The 21,657-nt window shown below is 43.9% G+C and overlaps 1 protein-coding gene across 2 annotated transcripts in view; it reads right to left on the bottom strand.

The window, feature by feature from the left end:
- The window catches only part of MMP16 (matrix metallopeptidase 16), a 262,120-nt gene that overhangs the window by 171,601 nt on the left and 68,862 nt on the right, over positions 1-21,657 (bottom strand). The window lies entirely within an intron of this gene.

Raw genomic sequence — 21,657 nt, 5'->3', positions numbered from 1 at the left:
GCTACAGTTGTCCTTAAGGACAACTGAAAGGAGAGGGATATGAAGGCTGCCTGGCAGTCCTGCTGATCCTGTGTCTCTAATACTTCTAGCTATAGACCCTGAAAAAGCATGAAACAGATCAAATGTCAAAATTAGCTGTATGCTTGTTTCTGGTGTTGTTCAGACACTTCTGCAGCCAAATAGATCAGCAGAACTACTAGGCAACTGATATTGTACCAAGGGGGCCCAATCGACAAATTCCCCAAAGGATCGGCACCACACAGGTAAGTATTATAAGCTCTGATACTTTATCGGGTCATTAAAAAATGACAGGCAACGACAGTGCGCTGTTTCGGCCTGGCTGGCCGTTTTCAAGTTGCCAAAAAAAGTCAAATGCGTTTTAGACATGGCATTTGACTTTTTTGGCAACTTGAGAAAGGTCAGCCAGGCCGAAACAGCACGTTGCCATTGTATGTCATTTTTTAATGACCCAATAAAGTATCATAGCTTATAATACTTACCTGTGTGGTGCCGATCCTTTAAAGGATACCCAAAGTGACATGCGACATGATGAGATAGACATGGGTATGTACAGTGCCTAGCACACAAATAACTATGCGGTGTTCCTTTTTTTCTTTCTCTGTCTGAAAGAGTTAAATATCAGGTATGTAAGTGGCTGACTCACTCCTGACTCAGACAGGAAGTGACTACAGTGTGACCCTCACTGATAAGAAATTCCCCTTGTTATCTTTTTTTTTTATGCTCTCGGAAGCCATTTTCTGCTAGGAAAGGGTTTTATAGTTGGAATTTCTTATCAGTGAGGGTCACACTGTAGTCACTTCCTGTCTGAGTCAGGACTTCCTGTCTGAGTCAGCCACTTACATACCTGATAGTTAACTCTTTCAGGCAGAGAAAGAAAAAAAGGAACACAGCATAGTTATTAGCATGCTAGGCACTGTACATACCCATGTCTATGAAATACAGGTTGATTTGTATTTTTCACTTTAGAGCTAACGCATTTTTTCCTAAATTCAGGTAGACTTTAAGTATTTGTCAGGATTCTATAACACATCAGAAATGAAAGTATCTCTTTATTCTGCGGAGTACAATAAACAAGCATTTCCTAAACGAAGCAGATTTTCATAGCTATTGAGCGATAGGCGGCAAAATGCTAAAATATGACAGCGTGATATAAAAGAGCGATGAATCATTCAATAGTCACGAGTTCTTTTTAAGCTATTACCCGCTTCCAGAGTAGCATTTAGATAAGTGAAACCGTGAGAATGGGTGCTGAAAGCTGCTGCTGAACACCAGAAGAGAACGCGCTGTACTGTCACATTATAAACATCGGGACTCCTGCTCACAGGAACATCAGTATTGATAAGTAAATAGGCAACAAATACGTAGTCATGTACAGGATTTTGATGCACAGACATAAGATAGTGGTTGGACATAGCCTGAAATGCTCTTACCAAAAAGATAATTTTCATGTGGTATGCATGTATAAAGGGAACCCGATGTGAGAGTGATATGGAGGCTGCCATATTTATTTCCTTTTAAATAATGCCAGTTGCCTGGCAGCCCTGTTGATCTTCAGGCACAATTAGTGTCTAAGGCAAAACCCTGGACCAAGCATATGGCTAATCCAGAAAACATGAGTCAGCTGAGTCAGAGTGCCTGATCTGCTGCAGGCTTGTTCAGGGTCTATGGCTAAAAGTATTAGAGGGAGGACTGCCAGACAACTGGTATTGTTTACAAGGAAATAAATATGGCAGCCTCCATATCCCTCTGCATTTTAAAGCACACCTGCCCTGAGAGAGATGTGGAGGCTGCCATATTTATTTCCTTTTTGAATACTTGCATCATATGTAAGAAGCCTCTGGATAGTGCACAAGTTTACTGTATCCTCCTGCAGCCCCCTGATCCAGCGTAGGAACCCCCTTTGGCTATTTGACCTAATTGGCGGTCAGTCGAATTAGTGTCTTCCAGGTGCGCTCCCAGGCATGGACAAACGCATGAGTACTGAGCATGTGCAGACAAGGTACATATGCTGCTCTGTTCTCCCGGGCATGTGCAGACTTTACTCACACATGCCCAGCACAGATGTGCTTATCCGTGGCTGGGAATGTGGCCAGAAGAAGAATAGGATCTCATGGAGGAACAGGAGAGGCTTCCTACAACTGAGGTAAGAATGCAACATTTTACCCTGCCCTGTCACAGGTATACTTTAAAGGGAACCCGAAGCCAGAGGTATATGGAGGTTGCCATAGTTATTTCCTTTTAAACAATACCAGTTGCCTAGCAAGCCTGCTGATCCTCTGCCTCTAATACTGTTAGCCATAGACCCTGAACAAGCATGCAGCAGATCAGGTACTCTGACTCATCTGACTTAGCCATATGCTTGTTCCAGGGTTTTGACTCTATGCCAGAAGATCAACAGGGCTGCCAGGCAACTGGCATTGTCTGCAAGGAAACAAATATGGCAGCCTCCATATTCCTCTCACCTCAGGTTCCCTTTAAAGAAAATCTGTAACTAAAAAAAGTTCCCCTGGGGGTTACTCACCTCAGGTGGGGGAAGCCTCCAGTTCCTATCGAGGCTTCCCCCGTCATCCTGTCCCACGACGGCAGCGATAAAGCGCCCCGAACAGCGGGGATGTAAATATTTACCTTCCCGGCTTCAGCGCAGGCGCAGTATCAGCTCTTCGCGCGGAGATAGGCGGAAATAGCCAACCGCTGTCAGTCTGCTCTGCTGCACAGGAGCAAGTCTCCTGCACCTGCGCAGTACAGCGGACCCGACAGAGATCAGCTATTTCCGCCTATTTACGAGAGCCGCAACAGCGCCCCCGCTGGTGCCAGAAAAGGTAAATATTCCACTGACAAATTGTCGGCTGTGCGTTCCGTGGGCTGCAGCTAGACCACCGCGGGACACAGGAGGACGGGGGAAGCCTCCATAGGCTTCCCCCTACTGAGGTGAGTACCCCCCAGGGGGAATTGTTTTCATTACAGAGTCTCTTTAAGAGGCATCAATTTCAGTTCAGGTTTTCTTTATGTTGTAATTCACAAGGGTAGCGTTCTCTCCCATTTGTCTGTTGTAATTCGCTGTACATTTTGTTAAACACAATACATTAGGGCTGATCCATGGTGGCTGCATTTTGAAAAAAGGCATCCTTATTCACTTGAATGAGAATCGCAGTAAAATTGCAATTTTGAAAATTCGTGGCAATTTTGCAACAATTTTCTTTCAAGTGTATGAGAATGCGTTTTTCAAAACGCAAACACAACGCTAAATACAGCCAGATTGATGATGATGTCTATCGAGTCTGTTATGTACCAATGTTTGTATTGTGTACGCGTTTGCTTCTTACTTTGTACAACATCACAGAATATGATGACACTGATTAAATGAATAATAATAATAATGCAAAAATAATAATAATAATAGTAGTGACTGGATAGCGTAATGTACTGCCTGGATAGTGTAATGTAATGGCTGGATAGTGTACTAGCTAAGGGCTCTGCCTCTGACACAGGCTCTGCCTGTTCAGTAAGTCAATACCTATTCAGTAGGAAACCTTGGGCAAGACTCCCTAGTGCTTCTACCACCTAGAGCGCGTCTTTGTGGTTGCAGCTCTGGCGCTTTGAGTCTGCCAGGGGAAAAGCGCAATATAAATGTTCTGTGTCTAACACTAATTAAGTGTGTCAAAAATTGTGGTGGATGACATACAGGACGGGGACTGGCTGGACTTGATAGATACTTACCATAAAACTACCATTGCCGCCTATGATAGGTTGATAAGTTTAAAGTGGCTACATCAGGCCTGCCTATCGCCCATGCGACTGTCGCGAATGGGCCCTCTTCGCGATGGTCGCTGTTTTAAATGTGGGCAGGAACAAGCCAACTTCCTGCACTGTGTGCGGTTTTGTCCCCAGGTTAATGACTACTGGAAGTCAGTCATCCATTTTCTAAGAGCTACTTTGGGCCTTCCCGTAGTCCATTCGTTCAAAATCTGTATGCTGGGAATGATACAGGATATGTCCTGCAGTTCTGGTAAGAAAGTACTCATTAGAATTATGTTGTTCTACTCCAGAAAATCTATTACTCTTAAATGGTAAAACAGTAATCCTCCCAATTTGAATGACTGGAAGAGATTGATAAACCTAGCACTTCCACTGTACAAGTTAACGTACCAAGCCCATAATCAACCAAACAAATTCTCTAAGATATGGTCCAACTGGGTTGATTCCATGGACACTGTAATTCCAAACCTGGACATTAACACCTCTGTCCAAGACCTGATCTTGGGTTAATTCATACATGTAATTAAAGCCTCACTTTTCGCTGATTGCTATATAAGAGTCTTTTTGAAGTGTTCACTCTACCTTGTTGATGCTCATGATTGTATTTTCTCCATGTTTTATAACTATGGCTTTTGCCTATGCCGTGCATTGTAATGTAACTTGAAGCTGATGGAATTTCTGGGCAAATATATATATATATATATATATACTGTATATATATAAAATTGTGTTTGGCTCAAGAATCAATATGTTGTTTTACAACTCAAGAGGATATAAAAAACCTGTATTGTTAAAAAAAACAACAATGTTCTTAGTTCTAACCTCAAGTTATTGTGTTTCACGGCTGCCGTATATAAACACTTTAGTGTGTTTTTTGAGCGATGCCAGCATACCGCAACGTTATTGATGTTGTCAGATGTGCTTTGAAACATACTCATCTGAAAACGTATAATCAATACATGTCCTGTCTAGGATATGCCTTGTCATTACAAATGTCTACCCTATACTTACACCAATCTGTCTTAGCAAGTTCTTGCTGGGACGTGCAACAATGCAAATGAAAACACACCAAAAAAAAGACATTTAAATAAACTGATAAGATCTTACTAAAGACTGTCAAGCATGTGAAAACCTGTGGCTACCTATACTGGTATACTGGGGGGGCATCTAGCTACAAATAGGGTGTGGGGAAGAAATGTCATGTAACTACCTATACATAGTGGTCATCTGGCTACCTATACTGGGGAGGTGATCTGACTACCTATACTGTGGTGGTACATGGAGGGATCATCAGGCTGCTTACACTGGGGAGGGTCACCACTGGCCACCTATACTGAGGGGTCATCTGGGCTACCTAAAGTGAGGGAGGGGGGTTGGTCACCTGGCTACCTAGAGTGAGTGAGTCTTCTGACTACATATGCTGCGGGGAACATCGAGTTCTGAATAACAATAACAATAATATTTATATAGCGCTTTTCTCCCTGGGGACTGAATACCTGGAGGGGAGGGGGGTGATGTGACTACTTATACTGGGAGGGGCATCTAGCTATCCATACTGGGTTTTTTTTGGCTACCTATACTGGAGGGGGGCACACTCTGGCTACCTAATACTGGTAGTGCCCCCTCTGGCTACCTATGCTGGGAGCCACCTAATACCAGGGACACCTCTGACTGTTGCATTGCATCAGTGTGTGTCCTTAGTCCCATCCTCCACTGCAGCCACTCGCTCTACACCGTCTGCTTCTGCTGCACGACGCGCCACAAGACGTGCAGTAGAAGCAGAAGCTAGAGAACAGGAGGCTGAAATTAGAGGACAGTTGGGACTCGGGAGACATGGCACTGGAGATGGTGCGAATCTAGCACGTCTGCTGCAGTAGTCTCTGCCTAGTGGGAGGGGTAGTCTTTGGGGGCCTCCCATTCCCAACATCAGCCTCAAATTCCAATATTCTCCAGGAAGAACCCGTGGCCATCCATGAGCCCCTTTCAACTGGGCATGTGTGAGTTCCGAACCTCACATGCCCAGTAAAAGGAAGTACTCGAGCACAAAAGAAAGAAGATGCGCACAAGCGCTTTATATCACTGCTCATTTGCGTTTTGGAATTTGAGCATTCCCACTTCAGCATAGCTTGCATGGTGAACATCCGGGAGGCCGTGGGGGGAAAGGAGCCTGGAATGGGGGACCTAAGGGACCCAGAAGACAACAAGCAACAGGAGGATGGGGAACAGTGGGTACTCTGGCCCACCATGTGTTTAAATTGAAAGCTGCGGCACACAGCAAGTGTGCTTTAAAGTGTACCGAGGCAACATGTGACATGATGAGATAAACATCTGTATGTACAGTACAAAACATATTAATAACCAGGCTGTTTGATAGCTTCTGTCTTGTTGGTACCTTGTCAGGAATATAGTAAACGTCAACAATAAGCAAATTACAGCCATAAAGGTCATCCTGGCAGAATACAACGTCTGAGAGCAGGGGGAAATAGAAAAAGGTCAATAGTTCATATATTTTCACTCAGGGACACTTAATAGGCTGCCACTGAACAGAGACAACAAAACATTCAATCTACTTTGTAAATGTTTAAATATAAAATAAAACTGTGGGATATCTAAAAAAAAGTTAATTTTTAGCAGCAAGAGGATTGTAAGATTCACTGGCCGCTCATGGCGGCGGAACGCCGAAAAGCACGCTGAGGCGCAAGCCTCTGGGTCTCGGCCTGTCTCTGACGTCACTGGAGCGCATGGCGCACAGCTCCCATTGGATAAGCGGTGGACGCGCTCTCAGTACGCGATCCGCCGCTGTAAACAATGGCCATGGGTGAGAACTGAGGGTGCTCACCTTACATTTATACTAGCACTTAACCAATCAAAACTAAAGGAATCCAAAGTGAGCAATCCACAGAGAGCGTGTCAGCAGGCTGCTGACACGCTCTCTGCGGATTGCTCACTTTGGATTCCTTCAGTTTTGATTGGTTAAGTGCTAGTATAAATGTAAGGTGAGCACCCTTAGTTCTCGCCCCTTGATAGCCTATGCTGGGCTTGTTGCTGAGATTGCACTTACACCAAGTTGCCTGTCTTGCTGAGGACTTGTGCCTGTCTCTTGACTAAGCTTCTTCTAGAATGGATACCTGTTACCGACCCAGCGTGTTCCTGACCAGGCTTCTACATTGGATACCTTGTTACTAACCCAGCTTGTTGAAAGGATTCGCATGATCGCTGCCTGCATTGACCCTGGCCTGATTGGCCTTGCATCTGTCTAGTGATTACTTCAGCCATTCCTTGTTACCTTGTCTTCATCTGGATTGCCTCAGCCTATAGGCCTCAGGTGACTATTCAGCTTACTAGGTTTATGTTGCCCCCATTGCTGTGTTTGGTGTTTGCTGTCTGCCAGTCTGTATGCTACATCTGCCTGCAGGGTTTTGTAGTTTGTTTTAGGCAGGAGCTTTTGCAGGTGTTAGGACTGGGTTGTATGTCAGTCATATGGGCAAACAGTATGACTCACAGCAGGTGACCAGGCAAGCCTGACAAGGATAAATACAATTATTTATCTTATCAGTTTATTTTCACCCGGGGTTCACTTTTTAAAGTAAAGAAAAGTGATTTCGCTGCTGAATTAAGTAAAACATCTCACTGCTGTCAAACAGTGACTGCAGTGACAAAGCTGCAAAATCAGACAAGACTGAGGAAAGCACCCTGGCTGCTTAAAATGGTGAGAAGATAAAACAAGCGTGCCAGTTTGAAGTTGTGAGAAATATGCTGTTTTGCTTGAGGGGATAAAACGCTTCTAAGATTTTGGCGTTTTGTGGGAGAAGATGACCACAAGGCCAGATCCTGTACAAATGGATGAATGTTTCCGTTACATTTCCCTCACCACCCCCTCATCACCCCCAGCTGTTAGCTATAAAATCATTATGAAATGTTAGTTAGGCAGATTCTCCAGTAGCGTTTATACAACTCGTTATCCCTACTTATGGGAAGATTTTTTTCCTTGAGCGTGGATGAATGGATTTGCCAGGCTAAACATTCTCCCACCATTATCCCTGCTTATATTCAGAAATGAAAGCAAGAGAGTTATTTAGGCTTCTCCACCAGTGGTGTATATCCCAACTTATCCCAAAGCATGAAAAATGTTTACTTGTGCACGCATGAATGGATTATCAAGTGTCACAGAGCCATGTGTAATTTATACCCCGCGCTGATCAACCGAAACAGCCTAAGCCAGCTGTCTACAACTTGATTATATGACACAGTAGCATTTATATGCTACACTGGATCTGTATGTGTGCCTGGCTATCCAGGACACAAAGAAATGATCTGTATACTGCACCAAAGATCCTGAAAGGGTGCATTGTGGGTCCGTTTCTTGCTCATGTTGAAGTAAAATTGTTACACACCTTCCGTTTTAACCACTTAAGGACCGGGCTTGTTTTATCTGATCTGTGCTGCTTGGGCTCTCCAGCCCACAGCACAGATCAGCAGGCAGCCAGCCTTTTTTCCCCACTAGGGGGATGTCCTGCTGGGGGGTCTGATTGCCGCCGGCTATTTTCGTTTAGTGGGGGGGAGCTTCTCAAAGCCCCCCTCCGCAGCGATTTTCCGCCTCCCAGTCCTTCCCTCCCTCCCCTCCTCACTATGGGCGGCACTCTGATAGGCTTCAGCCTATCAGATGCCGGCGATCCCCGGCCAATCAGAAGCCGGGGATCGCCGATCTCCGTTACGGTGCTACTGCGCAGCAGCGCCGTATGATGTAAACACAGGGGATTTCTTCCCCGCGTGTTTACATTTAGTTTGTGAGCCGTGATCGGAGGCTCGCAGGCTGTTCACAAAGACACCCTCCGTGAACTGATATGTAAAACCGCTTACGACCTGCCGCCGCCTATCGGCGTTAGGCGGTCGTTAGAGCATCATTTTACTTAGCAGTTGACTGCCACAATCGCATTTCCAATGGATAAGAGCTGTCATTGGCCAAGACAAATTACTGACTGACTGGATTCTAGAGATCGTCAAGGAGATGCTTATAATTCTTAGTTAAAGTGTACCTGTGATGGTGCACGTGGGGCAGATGGGATACAAAGGCAGGTTCCCTGGTTCATGACATGCCTCTGTGTCCCCTATGCGCTGCTTTCTGCCCCCCTGCACCACGATGTCACCCCCTGAAATTGCTGACATTAGGCTTGCCAGCAATCTCCGGGGGAAGGGCGTCTCATGCAGGAAAGGCACTCCTGCAAAATGCCCACTGCGGGCGATCTTAACGCCCCCCCCCCCCCCCGCCTACCTGTACTTTGCTCTCAGATGAGGCGCACAAAGCAGAGCTTGCAGTGTTGTGTTGTGACCACAGGGGTCACTGAAAGTATAAGTGACTTGTGTCCAGTCACAGGAAGAGGTGGATAGCGGCGGGGATTGAGGTTAGCTGATTGGTCCATTTCCAAGCTGCATACATTTGCCTAAGATTAGCACAATTATTAGCAACTCACTGATCAGCCATTGGCTTGTAACTAAAAATATATGTCTCTGCCCTCCAGCTATATTTTTACAAATTAGAGCTTTGCAGCTTTAAGTGCTTGCTGCAGAGCCGTACAAGTCAGCAGTTTCTGTTGGTGGGCTTAGATCGCTCCCCCAATGTTTGTTTATTTATTTCTATATTTATTTCTGTATTTTTTTTAATAAACATACCTATTTTTTGTATAATTTTTCTATCCCTCCCTCCCTCCCTCTGCCAGCCAATCAGCACGATCGGCTGTCATAGGCATCAGCCTATGAGAGCCGATTGCTCCTGTGTCTCCCAGGGGGACAGCAGAATGACACGGCTGTCCCCAGTAGATCACAGCGCTGTACAGTGTAAATAGATGGCGTTTTCGCCGTCTAACAGTCTCCTAGCGCCGATTGACGGAGCAGAGTTCTGTCATTCAAGCAGAGATGCACACACATCGGCGTGCGCGATCTTCTGCAAATCCCCACCCGAGGACTTGACGCCAATTGGCGTTAGGTGGTCCTGAGGCGGCGGCCGCGTTCATGCCAATCGACGTGACGCGGTTGTTAGAAGGTTAAGGCTCATACACAGATGCTACTTTTCCAACCAACTAACTTCCATGGTCTGTAAACAAGTCAAATTATGTGCACAAAAACCCTGCATTATTATTTTTGAATTAAAAAATCATTGCATCGGAGATTCTTAATTAATTTTTCCCTTTATTGTTGTTGTTAATTGTTCCCCTAAATAAGTTCAACTACACCTAAATACGTTCACATATCACTATTAAAATAGTGCGTTAGCTGCAGTACAGAGCAAAGATGTTCCTACTCTGCAGCCACCAATCATATTTCAGCAGTTTCATTTGGAACAGTCAGAACTATGAATGATGATTCTTGATTGGCTGAAAGCACTTATTGCACTTAGCAAATTGCTCCCAGCCATTATAACCCAACAGCCCTTGCCAGCACTCTCACAGTTCCAGCTACTTTTAGCAAAGCAATGTCTCAAAATGATAGAACAGATCTGTCTCTAAGCGTGGACAGTATACCTGATCACTGTGCTTATTTTCACCGACGTAAAGTTTATATAACGTAAAGTTTATATAGTTTGCAGTGCTTTTTTTTGCCGTGAATTTTATATTTCTAGGGAGAACAATTTCACTTGATGTATTCTTTACTAAAGGGCTCTTTACAAGAGGTCTAGCGGTGTGATTTATTATATTTGGCAGCTGAATCAATAATATCCTATCCAACTTTGTTTGCAAAGGAAGGTTAGCAGACATGAATAAGACTTCAATTGCTGGGCTACTATACGCAGTCCATTCCATTATTTTCTCTCCTTTTTTCATATAAAGGGTTTATAAGCCAGATACAGCACGACATTAAAGAGCACCAGAGCAGCAAGTCGTTCATTCAATGGTCATAGCCTACCTTTAAAATCTATATATTTATATATAGCACAGCCAGTTATTTGTTATATCACCGTTGCACAGCATGGCTGCTCTCATTCTCTGATCTTATAATTATTACTCTCGGGAGCCTCTTCTATGTGCTGTCTTTACAGCTGGGATTTGGACTATCGGCCAAGCACACACCTACTGCAATTATACACCTTTTATCCCGTTGTAATATCTTAGCAGTACAGCAAAACGGTAATTCTCCACATAAAAAGGTTCCTGCTTAATTAGACTGTCACATAGTTAGTTTGGTTGAAAAAAGACATTTGTCCATCAAGTTTCACCAGAGAAAAAAAAAAGAGAAAAAAAACACCATCCTGAACCTGCACATATCTCAGTTGATCCAGGGGAAATGAAAAACCTTACAAGGCCTGGACCAATTAACCTTAAAAGGGAAAAATTCCATCCCGACTCCAGATGGCAGTTAGATAAATCCCTGGATCAACTCTCCCGGGAATTACCTAGTAATTATAGTCATCTATGCTGTTCAATTCAAGGAAGGCATCCAAGCCCTCTTTAAATGCAGATGTAGAGTTTGCCATAACTACTTCCTGAGGTAAGATGTTCCAGATTTTAAAGTGACAGAGCTGTTGAAAAAAGAAGAATGGATACTCACACACGACTTCCCACGCCGTTCTCCAGTACATGCTCAGAAGACCCAGACTGAGCCCAGCTGAGCCTGTTACTGGGGCTGATGGCGGTTGAATAGCAGACTGCGGTAGGACAGCGTGGGATCGGTTTTTGCTACTGGAGGAAGCCGCAGGTGAGTATCAATTTTTATTTTTTCAACAGCTCTGGTTTACTTTCTTATTGTGAAAGACCCCTTTCTAAATAGATAGCGAAAACGTTTTTCCTACATATTCAGATCATGTCCCCTTGTCCGCTGTACAACCCTTGTGACGAAAAACGCATCTGCCAAGTTTTTGTATTGTCCTCTGATGTATTTATACATGTTAATCAGGTCACCTCTTAGTCAGTCACCTTTTTTCCAAGCTAAATAAGCCCAGTTTGTCCAACCTTTCTTGCTAAGTGAGATCTTCCATCACTCTGATTAATTTAGTTGCCCGTCTTTGTATCCGTTCTAGAAGGTCAATGTCCTTTCTATAGTGTGGTGCCCAAAACTGTATTCCATACTCCAGATGTGGCCTCACAAGCGATTTATACAGAGGGAGCAGTATACTGGCATCTCGAGATATTAGTTCCCGTTTTATGCATCCCAGAATGTTATTTTCTTTATTCTTGCTGCTTGGCATTGTATAGGATTTTACTTGGCAGCGCACCCATGCTATGCATATACATAGGTTAGGATTTAGTTAGTGTTAGGCCCCTCCCATATGAGGATGACTTCTTCGCAGTGGGAGGGACGAGTACTTAACAAGTTGCATGCAAGCTGTTACAGGAAAGCAACATCCTTCAGTGGTAGACAGGTCATGTATGCTAGGTGTGTATTTTATCCCACAAGTGGGGCTTGCACTCTCTTGCAGGTAGGCACTTATCTGTTTTTAAGTAGCGCTGTTCATTTCTTTGCCATGTACTAATTTAATTCATTTTTGGTCAGCTGCTCCCACTTAGCAGTCTTGCCTTTGGTGTATATGCAGAGCTTCTGTTTGGGTTCAAGGTGCGTTTGCAGTTTCTGGGGGGGCTCAGCGCATCTCTGATGGAGGCCATTCGGAAGCGGCCTGGTGATGCGCTGATCCACCTTTTGCGCAATTGTATAGGATTACTTAACTTGTTATCAACCAGAATTCCTAAGTCCTTCTCCAAGTCTGATGTTCTCAGCTGTATGCAATTTATTTTATTTTATATAGTGATCTACTATTGGTACATCCAAGGTGAATGACATTAAATTTCATCTGCCATGTGCCTGGGCTGCCATATGCATAGGGCTACAAAGTTTTGGCTGCTGCAGTCTATTACCTCTCATACAAAGACAGGTGTAAATGATTGTGATGTCATTTCCTGTCTTTCTGAAGAGGATATGAGGTAGGCAAGAGGACAGAGCTACTGATAGCTGGCGGAGGTTAGAAGCCTAACTCTGACCAGACTAAGCCCCACCCTAATCACTGCTGCCTCCTGTTGAAACACAATACAAGAGGCTGTTTACAACACATCATATATATATATTCTTGCCTAGACTCAGTTATCCTCCCACCTCCGATGGCATTTAGCTGCTCACTGGCCACCGGACAGGCACCTCAGAGCGGTCTGCAGCACAATGCAGACAGGGAGCACTCCACAAACTCTTGTTGAGCACAGCAGTAACATGGCTTTCTGCCAGCAGTGCAGGGGAATAATATTTAGACTGTGCTACACACAGACCTTTGCACATAATGCTCTTCCCTGGGAGAATAGACTCTGCCGCTGTCCAATGCCGACTGGAGTTCCATGTGGCACCATTTGAACGGTAAAGCAAGGGAACAAAGTTTAAAAAAAAAATTGACTACACTTACCACTCATTACGAAGTCTCTCCTCTTTATAAAAGGGGTTCAGGAAAATACACAAACTTTGTTTTTTGTCCTTTAAATGTCAAAATGCAGTTATCTGCTGTGCAAATGATATACAAGCCTGTAAAAGAACTCTATGAGCAGAATTTCAGGAAAAAAAAACAATATATGACTTGGGGCAGCTTAATGCAAAGAGTAGTTCCTACCCCATAATTTATATATAAACCATTACTTTTCAATGCTGTTCCATAGTACACAACCTCTGCTTTGAAATGAATGGAGAAGTCAACTGCCGTCTTCTGCACAGCGCCCCCTACCTGCATACTATGTACAAAAACCACTGCAGCCATCGGTATTAGGCTTACAGTATCTCTGAGTGTGGTTGGGGAGGAGGAGGTTGTCTATTGGGCAGGCAGCAAGGATCATCTAGGATCGTGTACTTTATAAGTACTTTATCCTTTAAGCTTTTTTATTGCGCATAACAGAGTGAAGCTGATCTCTGCAGAAGATTAGGTGATTTTTTGAATAATCATTTCTTGTGCAGCCAGTGTTTATGCAACAAGAGAATCAGAAGCCTCCTAGCAAAAGACGCAGGTGACAAAAGGATTAATGATCCATGTAAATAGATGCAAGTATGACATACTGTAATCACATATTGACTACATCATAAAGCCGGCACTGGCTAACCACAAATCCATGAGCTGAAAATAATTACAACTTTCTTAGTACCTTTACTTTCCCAAACAGATCACCTCCTACACAGGGATCTCTTGAATACACACAATGTAATTTTGATCCAGCAATCACCTGATTCAACAGTACCCACGCATGCACACACACGCGTGAACGCGCACAGACACGCACGCTCACACACACTAACTCACAAATGCCTAAAAACAAAGTATTTGATTGTTAAGCACCCGCAACAAGAATTATAATGAGCTAAAACTTTATATTTGATTAGTTGCTATAAAGTAACAAGCAAGTGTACAGATCAGGTGATCTGAGTTTCCATATGGCTCCAAGGGTGGGACTCCAAAGCAATATTGGGGACCTGGAGTCGGAATCGTGGGTTTCAATAAACTGAGGAGTCGGATGATTTTTTTTAACCAAATCCATAGCCTTTGTAAAAATTAGACTAGGGAGTCGGAGTCAGAGCAATTTTGGGTACCTGGAGTCGGAGTCGGAGGTTTCATAAACTGAGGAGTCGGATGATTTGTGTACCGACTACACAGCCCTGCTCAAAGCATCATCATCATTATGGTCAAGAAACTCTAATTTTTCAAGCTGGCAATACACTATAGTTATATTCACATGCTGAATTGGCCAAGAATCTACAACCCGTCCTGGCAGATCACTTCAGCCAAGCGACGGCCGAGAGCATTGTTCACCTCACTTACCCTGCCTGTCTGCCAACATTGATTGAGCATGTGTATGGGCCTTCAGGAGCTGGCATGCTGGGTCTTTGTCAATTCTGGAGCCCTAATGACCTCAAACACCTACTTGCCCCGCCCGCGAGAAATTGTTCCGTCGTGTGCCGCACGTTGTCTATTCACCGTCATCCTTAAAGGACAACTGTAGCAAGAGGGCTATGGAAGCTGACATATTTATTTTCTGCTAAACAATTCTAGTTACCTGGAAGCCCAGCTGATCTATTTGGCTGCAGTAGTGTCTAAATAACACCAGAACCAAGCATACTCCTGATCTGCATGCTTGTTCAAGGTCTTTGGCTAAAATTTTTAAGCCCAATCTACATGATACGATTCTTTGTACGATTCGATTACGATTCTATTTACGATCAGATTAAATCCGGCATGTCCAATCAGGATTCTATTCGTTTCAATTCGATTTGCCATTGCAAAACAATGGCAAATCGAATTGAATCGAATCGCAATCGGACATGTTGGATTTAATCGGATCGTAAATAGAATCGTATCGTGTAAATGGGGCTTTAGGGGCAGAGAATCAGCAGGCAGCCAAGCAACTGGTATTGCTTAAAAGGAAATAAATATGGAAGCCTCCATAGTGCACTTGCTACAGTTGTCCTTTAACAGATGCATCCCTAGGCTCTAGGCTAGTGACACATCAGCACAGCACTTGACCCCAAACGGTTGCCCAAGGAATCTAGTCCCAATCCCTGCAAGCAACAGTCCTCATTTGTATGTACAAGGCTAAGAGATATGATTGATATCTCCCTAATATTTTTCACCCCCCATTATTCAATCGGGTGTAAGCAGGAACCATTACTGACCCATTGCCACTCCTAATACTAGCTTTGTAGTGCTCATTGCAGTACAAACAATGCAAATGTTAACTGCATACTGATCCGGTCCAGTTGCCTCCAAACACCCAACCCCCATGTGCTGCTGACATGCTTGAAACCGATATGAATGGGCATGTTTGTAAGGGGTACAGCAGGACCTGCAATTCTGCCAGGAGGGGGGGCCAATTTTCAGCCTCAGCCTTATCTGAACGTTCAAAAGCATATCTATAGCTTTCTCTCTTTAGATCTTAACCTTACAAACGTGTCTGTGTAAATATGTCGTGTATGACCAATTCTGATATAGTAAACTTCTTTTCCTGGTCCCTTGGAGTTTACTATAAAGGGATTTTACTGTATATGTTGATTTTGAGTGCTGGATTTATCTTTGTACTTTATTGAATTCACATTCAATAAAGTACAAAGATAAATCCAGCACTCAAAATCAACATATACAGTAAAATCCCTTTATAGTAAACTCCAAGGGACCAGGAAAAGAAGTTTACTATATCAGAATTGGTCATACACGACATATTTATACAGACACGTTTGCTGGGACCTGAGGACTGAGTTTACTATATCGGGGGTATAATATATATGAGTTTACTATAACAAGATTCTACTGTAAAGACATGAGGGATCATAATATATATGTGCCAGCACAACCAGCAAGTGTTAAAATAAATAATTTAATAATCTGTATTATATTAAATGAACCTGATTAAAAGAATGTTTTACATATTCCCTATCTCTTCGTACATATTATATCCCTTTGAGTATACATTGTAATAAATCAGCAAATAAAAGCAGGCTGTACACAAGTGGCTTCTGCATTGAACTGCTGCTTTCAGTTTGAGCACACTGCAGTTTTTTCATTTTAATGTATTTTCAATACATTACTGAAGAGGCAAGATACCTTCGCTTGGCTTCCTAAAGTCTGGGGGGGGGGGGGGGGGGGGGGGCGGGGGGGAGGTTGGAATAAGGAGATCTCACAGCTGCTGCAGTCTGACACATACAGGAAGCTGAGAGAGTGATTCTACCCAGCAACAGCTCTACAACACTGACACACCAGTTCGGGGTGGGCTTAGCCATTAAGCCAATTATTCAGTGCACTTTGCAGGAATACTATCCATGCTGCTAATTCCATTAATCATACTTAATACATTCGCTGTCATCACGCCATTTAAGGACCCACTTTCGGTGTTGGGAGGCTTACGTTTTACGTTTTTTAAACCAGCCTCCCTAAGCTATAAGATTAAGATGGCGATTTATAATGTGGAGGCAAAATAGGTCCCTGCTTACACTTTAATAAAGTCATGTTATTAAATGCCCTATACTTTATTCATGGTAAGGAGTGTTCTCTGAGTCCTACACTTGTTCCATTTATTAAAAGAATTTCATGCGTTCCACTCGCAAACGGTCATTTAAAATGTTCATTTATAATAATCCAGTTTAATTTATTATTCATGTAGATCAAAAGGCCTGGTAATGTGCGGAGCAGCATAATAAATCTACTATTAAGATTTGTTTTAGAACACTATTGAAGGGCACGGCTATGAAGAATATTGCACGCCATCCCACTGAGACCTTAAAAAACCCATTTGTTATAACTTATAATACTTACCTCCCTACTAAGTACCCATCTGGTCCCCACTGCGTCTCTTCTTTAATTGGGGCTTCTCTTAGAGAAGTGGAGAGTCATCAGGGCCTTCCGACCTACAGCTTCTGGATACTACACTGGTAATTTTCGTATCTGCCCTGTCAACCATTATAGTTTCATAGACTGGGTGCCAAGAAAGAGGATTGATTACAGCGTCCTATTCAACATGACAGGTTTGCCTGAAGAGGTGAGTTTTGTAGGTAGCTTAAAAAGATTATAAGAGTGAGTGAGTGCTGAACAGGATGTGAAAGGGGGTTCCATAAAAGGAGAGAAGTTTGAAAAAAGTCCTGTATGCAAGAATGAGAATAGATGACTATAGGGAATGAAAGTGGAATATCATTAGCAGAGCAGAGGATGTGGGTAGGGGGGTATCTGGAGATAGGTGTAGATATGTAAGGTGGAGCAAGCTTACATGGGAGACAGGATCTTCAATTGCATACTATGTGTGATTGACATAAAGAATGATTGCGGGAAATGTTTTAAATGCTGAGACATCTGGAGGATGGTCAGTATGACAATGAGATTTGAAGCCGAATCAAATATTATACCTAGGCAGCAGGGGTAAGGGGCAGAAGCTAGGCTGTGTTTCAACTATCACAGAAAATTGATTCCAATGGTTGAAACACATAAGCCTTGGGCTCCGACTGGACCACAACAGACCATCAGAGCGGACCCTACCTAGCCTTACTGGAATTAAGAATCTGAGAAATTAAAGCAAACCTAAAACTGACTTTCTAAGAATCCCCCCAGTTGTAATTGCTGTTTTAATTGCTGATTAAAAGCTGAAAAAGTAGGTTTAATGTTTTACTGTTTCATGACACAAGTCTTTCACACATTCTTTCAGTGCCCCAGAACTAAAGTATGTGAACTATTGTCCTTTTCTATCTATCCCTTGCACTCAGAAGATGTTCTCTGCAAGAAGGAGTTTAATGGCTGTAATTAGTTGTCAGTGAGGGTTACTATAGCTATAGTCCGATGAGGTCTGACTAGAGAGAAATTGTTACTTGCAGTTAACGCTTTCAGCATAAACAGATAATTTGCATATTCAGTTACAGTGCATTGTGGGTAATCACAGATGTTCACTTATAGCTGAATTATCACAAATACCTGTTTTAAAGGACTTACAAGCCGAATTGTTTAAAAAAAAAGTTAAGTACCTGTGCCTATTTTGACTCCACGGAGGATGCCATCCATGCCCTCCGTTTACTTCCGCCGGGTCCCCTCAGGGCTCCTCCTGCCCTGTCCTCGCTACAGGCTGTCTCCTGTGCGTGGATCCGGGGGAGGTCCTAGAGCTGCGCAACCACACTCGCGTCTATGCGGACTGCGCAGCCGCGGCAAGCTCCAGCGGCCATGTTACTGGTGGAGAGAGAGTCCGACCCGGGCGGTGGGGTCGGGAGCCGACGGGGGGGCGATAACAGTGAGGGGACTCGGCGGAAGTAAACGGAGGGCGCGGATGGCGTCCTCCGTGGACTCAAAATAGGCACAGGTACTTAACTTTTTTTAAACAATTCGGCTTGTAAGTCCTTTAAGAAGGCAGATCACACTAGGCAGAAAAATAAAGGGCCTGTTTCCACTACACGCAGATTTTGGATGCAGAATAATTGATTCCAATGAATGCTGCTGAACACGTTAGCGGAAACCGGCCCGACATTCATTGGAGTCAGTTTTTTCTGCATCCAGAATCCGCGTGTAGTGGTAACAGGCCCTTAAAAAGGGAACAAACCTTAGTCATTTGTATGCTTGGTACTGTACCTACACATGTTTATCTCAGCATGTCACATTTCAGCTCCGGTACCCTTTAACCTTCCTGGCGGTAACCCCGAACCTAGTTCAGTGTAAGCCGCGCAGGAGGTTTTCTCAGGCCCTGCTGGGCCGATCTGCGTAATTTTTTTTTTGCTGAACGCAGCTAGCACTTTGCTAGCTGCGTCAGCACACCGATCGCCGCCGCCCCGCACCGATTCGCCGCTATCCGCGCCCCCGCAGAGCCCCCCCCCCTAGACCCCTGCGCTGCCTGGCCTATCAGCGCAAGGCAGCGCTAAGGGGTGGATTGTGTCTCCCTTAGACGTCACGACGTCCATGACGTTGGTGACGTCATCCCGCCCCGTCGCCATGGCGACGGGGGAAGCCCTCTAGGAAATCCCGTTCTTTGAACGGGATTTCATGATCGCCTATCGCCTGAGGCGATCGGAGGGGCTGGGGGGATGCCGCTGAGCAGCGGCTATCATGTAGCGAGCCCTAGGCAGCGCTGCCCCCTGGCGGTTTTTAATAGACCGCCAGGAGGTTTAAAGAGGAATTTTAGCGCAGTGGGGGGGGGGAATACATTGAAAATTGAGAAGTTAAAAACAGAAGACCAATCGAGAAATGATTGGCCATGTAATGTATCCCTATTATTTCGTCCACAATCAATCTGCATATAATCATCTTTACTTCTGGCAGACGTAAAAAAAGGCAGCACCAACTGCTATTATCTATAACCACACCCAGTTACAATGTGGTAGGCTAAAGGGCTTTTTTTTAAATTGATATACATATGCACAGAGGGAGATACAGGTTGCTTGGCAGTTTGAAACAGCTGTTATTTCCCACAATGCAATAAGGTTCCCAGTTAGGAAGCTGTCAGGACCTAGGTCCTGACCTCACACATTGGAAGGGGTTTCACTACAATATCAGTCACACAGACTTCCTTGATGATCTATTCAATAAAAGCTAAAGATTTCTCATGGGAAAAGGGGGTATCATCTACTGACTGGAATGAAGTTCAAGCCTTGGTTACCGTTCCTTTTTAAAGTGAACCTCCACACTAAAAATCGACTCAGCAGCACTGAAAAGGCTTCTTGTTTCTTTAACAGTTTCACAGCATCAGAACTTTGTTTCTCTTATACAAGCCTCATTTTTAGCTGCACAGAAGAAAACTGCCCGGGCAGTTTTCCCCTTATGCTGTGCAAAGCATGATGGGATTTCTGAGGTTGTTGTTCTCGTTCTGCTGTTTTGGTGCAATTTTTTATTTTTTACATTTTTAATTTGACATTTGAAGCCTAGTGTGTGCAGCTGGGAGGGGTTATCAGGACACAGGACAGTTGGAACTGTGCCTCCTGCTCCTTGTCACCTCCTTTCAACCAAAAAGATGGCTGCCCCCATGACAAAGATGGCAGCCCCCATGAATCACAAACATTTGCCTGTTCTTTTAAAACAGGGTGGGTAAGAGATTATATTACCTATCTATTCTAATTAACATAACTAATGTAACTTAATGACAGTATGTGTGTTTAGGCTGAAGTTCCCCTTTAAGAGCAGGGACAGTTGTGTGAGACAGATTTCAGTAAGTGACAATAGCAATTAAAACCTTCCTCCCCCTCTAGTGACCTCTTTTTTCTAGCAACATGGTTTGTTAAATACTGGTTTTATAACATTCGGTTTCTCTATATTCATCTGAACGCATGCAGGACTGGTTTCAGTTTTTTCCTGTGTGTAGGTGTGTTTTCACAAATTGAAAAGGACGAAAAAAGATGTGCTGTCGGATAGGTTAATGGCAAATAAATGAGTTTCAGGTCACTGACGTCATAGCGCTGCCCTGCTCGGTTACTCTGCTGGAGCCTGTTGCTATATTCTTCTTAACTGCGCCTAAATAATTCATGAGGGCACGGTATTCAGTGAGCAGCCCCAGCAGTAGGCACTGGGCCAAAACCAAGGTCGCTATGGAGATTTACGCGCACCTTGAGACTTCATCCTCCTTTCTTAGATAAACAAAATGAAGCGAGGGTGTCTAGGCAGACACAAGAATAGATGTGCCCAAGCATGCCACTGAGAACGTAATGAAGGCTATGACCAGTATCACAGGCAGGCCATATAATGAATAAGGAAAATGACAATTCAATACAACAGTATAAGAAACAAAGAAACGTCGCTTGAACTATCATCAGAAGAGGTATGACTGATGCCTCACTTTTAATGAGACGATGCGCACCACGGATAAAAGGAAGAGGAAAGGAGTTGTATTTCCTGTAGCGATCAGTGAGATTCCACCTGCTGGTTTCTAAGAGCAGGATTCCCTCAGTTACAGAGCCTTACCCCTCCCCTGGATGGAAGCTGTCCTTGCAGGCCTCCTTCTAAAAAATGCTGTAATACCTTCTAAATCGCTCACCTGACACACGTATGCAAATGAGATGATCTCACTTTCCATTTACAATCCAAATAGGCATACAGTTTGAGTGACTATATGAGTATTCTAGGGAAAGAATCTACATAACAGTCAAACAATTTGCATTTGTAGGAGGAGCAACTTCCATGCCATATTTATTCTCAGGACAGATTTACTGTAAAGCAAACTTATATCTCCCAACTGTCCCTCTTTTGGAGGGACAGTCCCTCTTTGGGAACCTCATCCATCTGTCCCTCTTTATTTCTCATCTGTCCCTCTTTCAGGACTGATTTACAGATCTATGTAAATACATACCTGTATTTTTGTACTGAGAAAGCAGAGCAAGTGGATGCAGCAAATGAACAGCGGCACGGACGGCAAGGGCGGTGTGAGTGTGCGGTGGCGAATAGTCGAAATCTACATCATGTCAGAGCCGCACAGCCAACAACAG

This window comes from Hyperolius riggenbachi, chromosome 5 (genome assembly GCF_040937935.1).
Source record: "Hyperolius riggenbachi isolate aHypRig1 chromosome 5, aHypRig1.pri, whole genome shotgun sequence".
Taxonomy (NCBI): domain Eukaryota; kingdom Metazoa; phylum Chordata; class Amphibia; order Anura; family Hyperoliidae; genus Hyperolius; species Hyperolius riggenbachi.
Note: the sequence above shows the minus strand (reverse complement) of the source record. Positions and strands in the feature narration are given on the sequence as shown.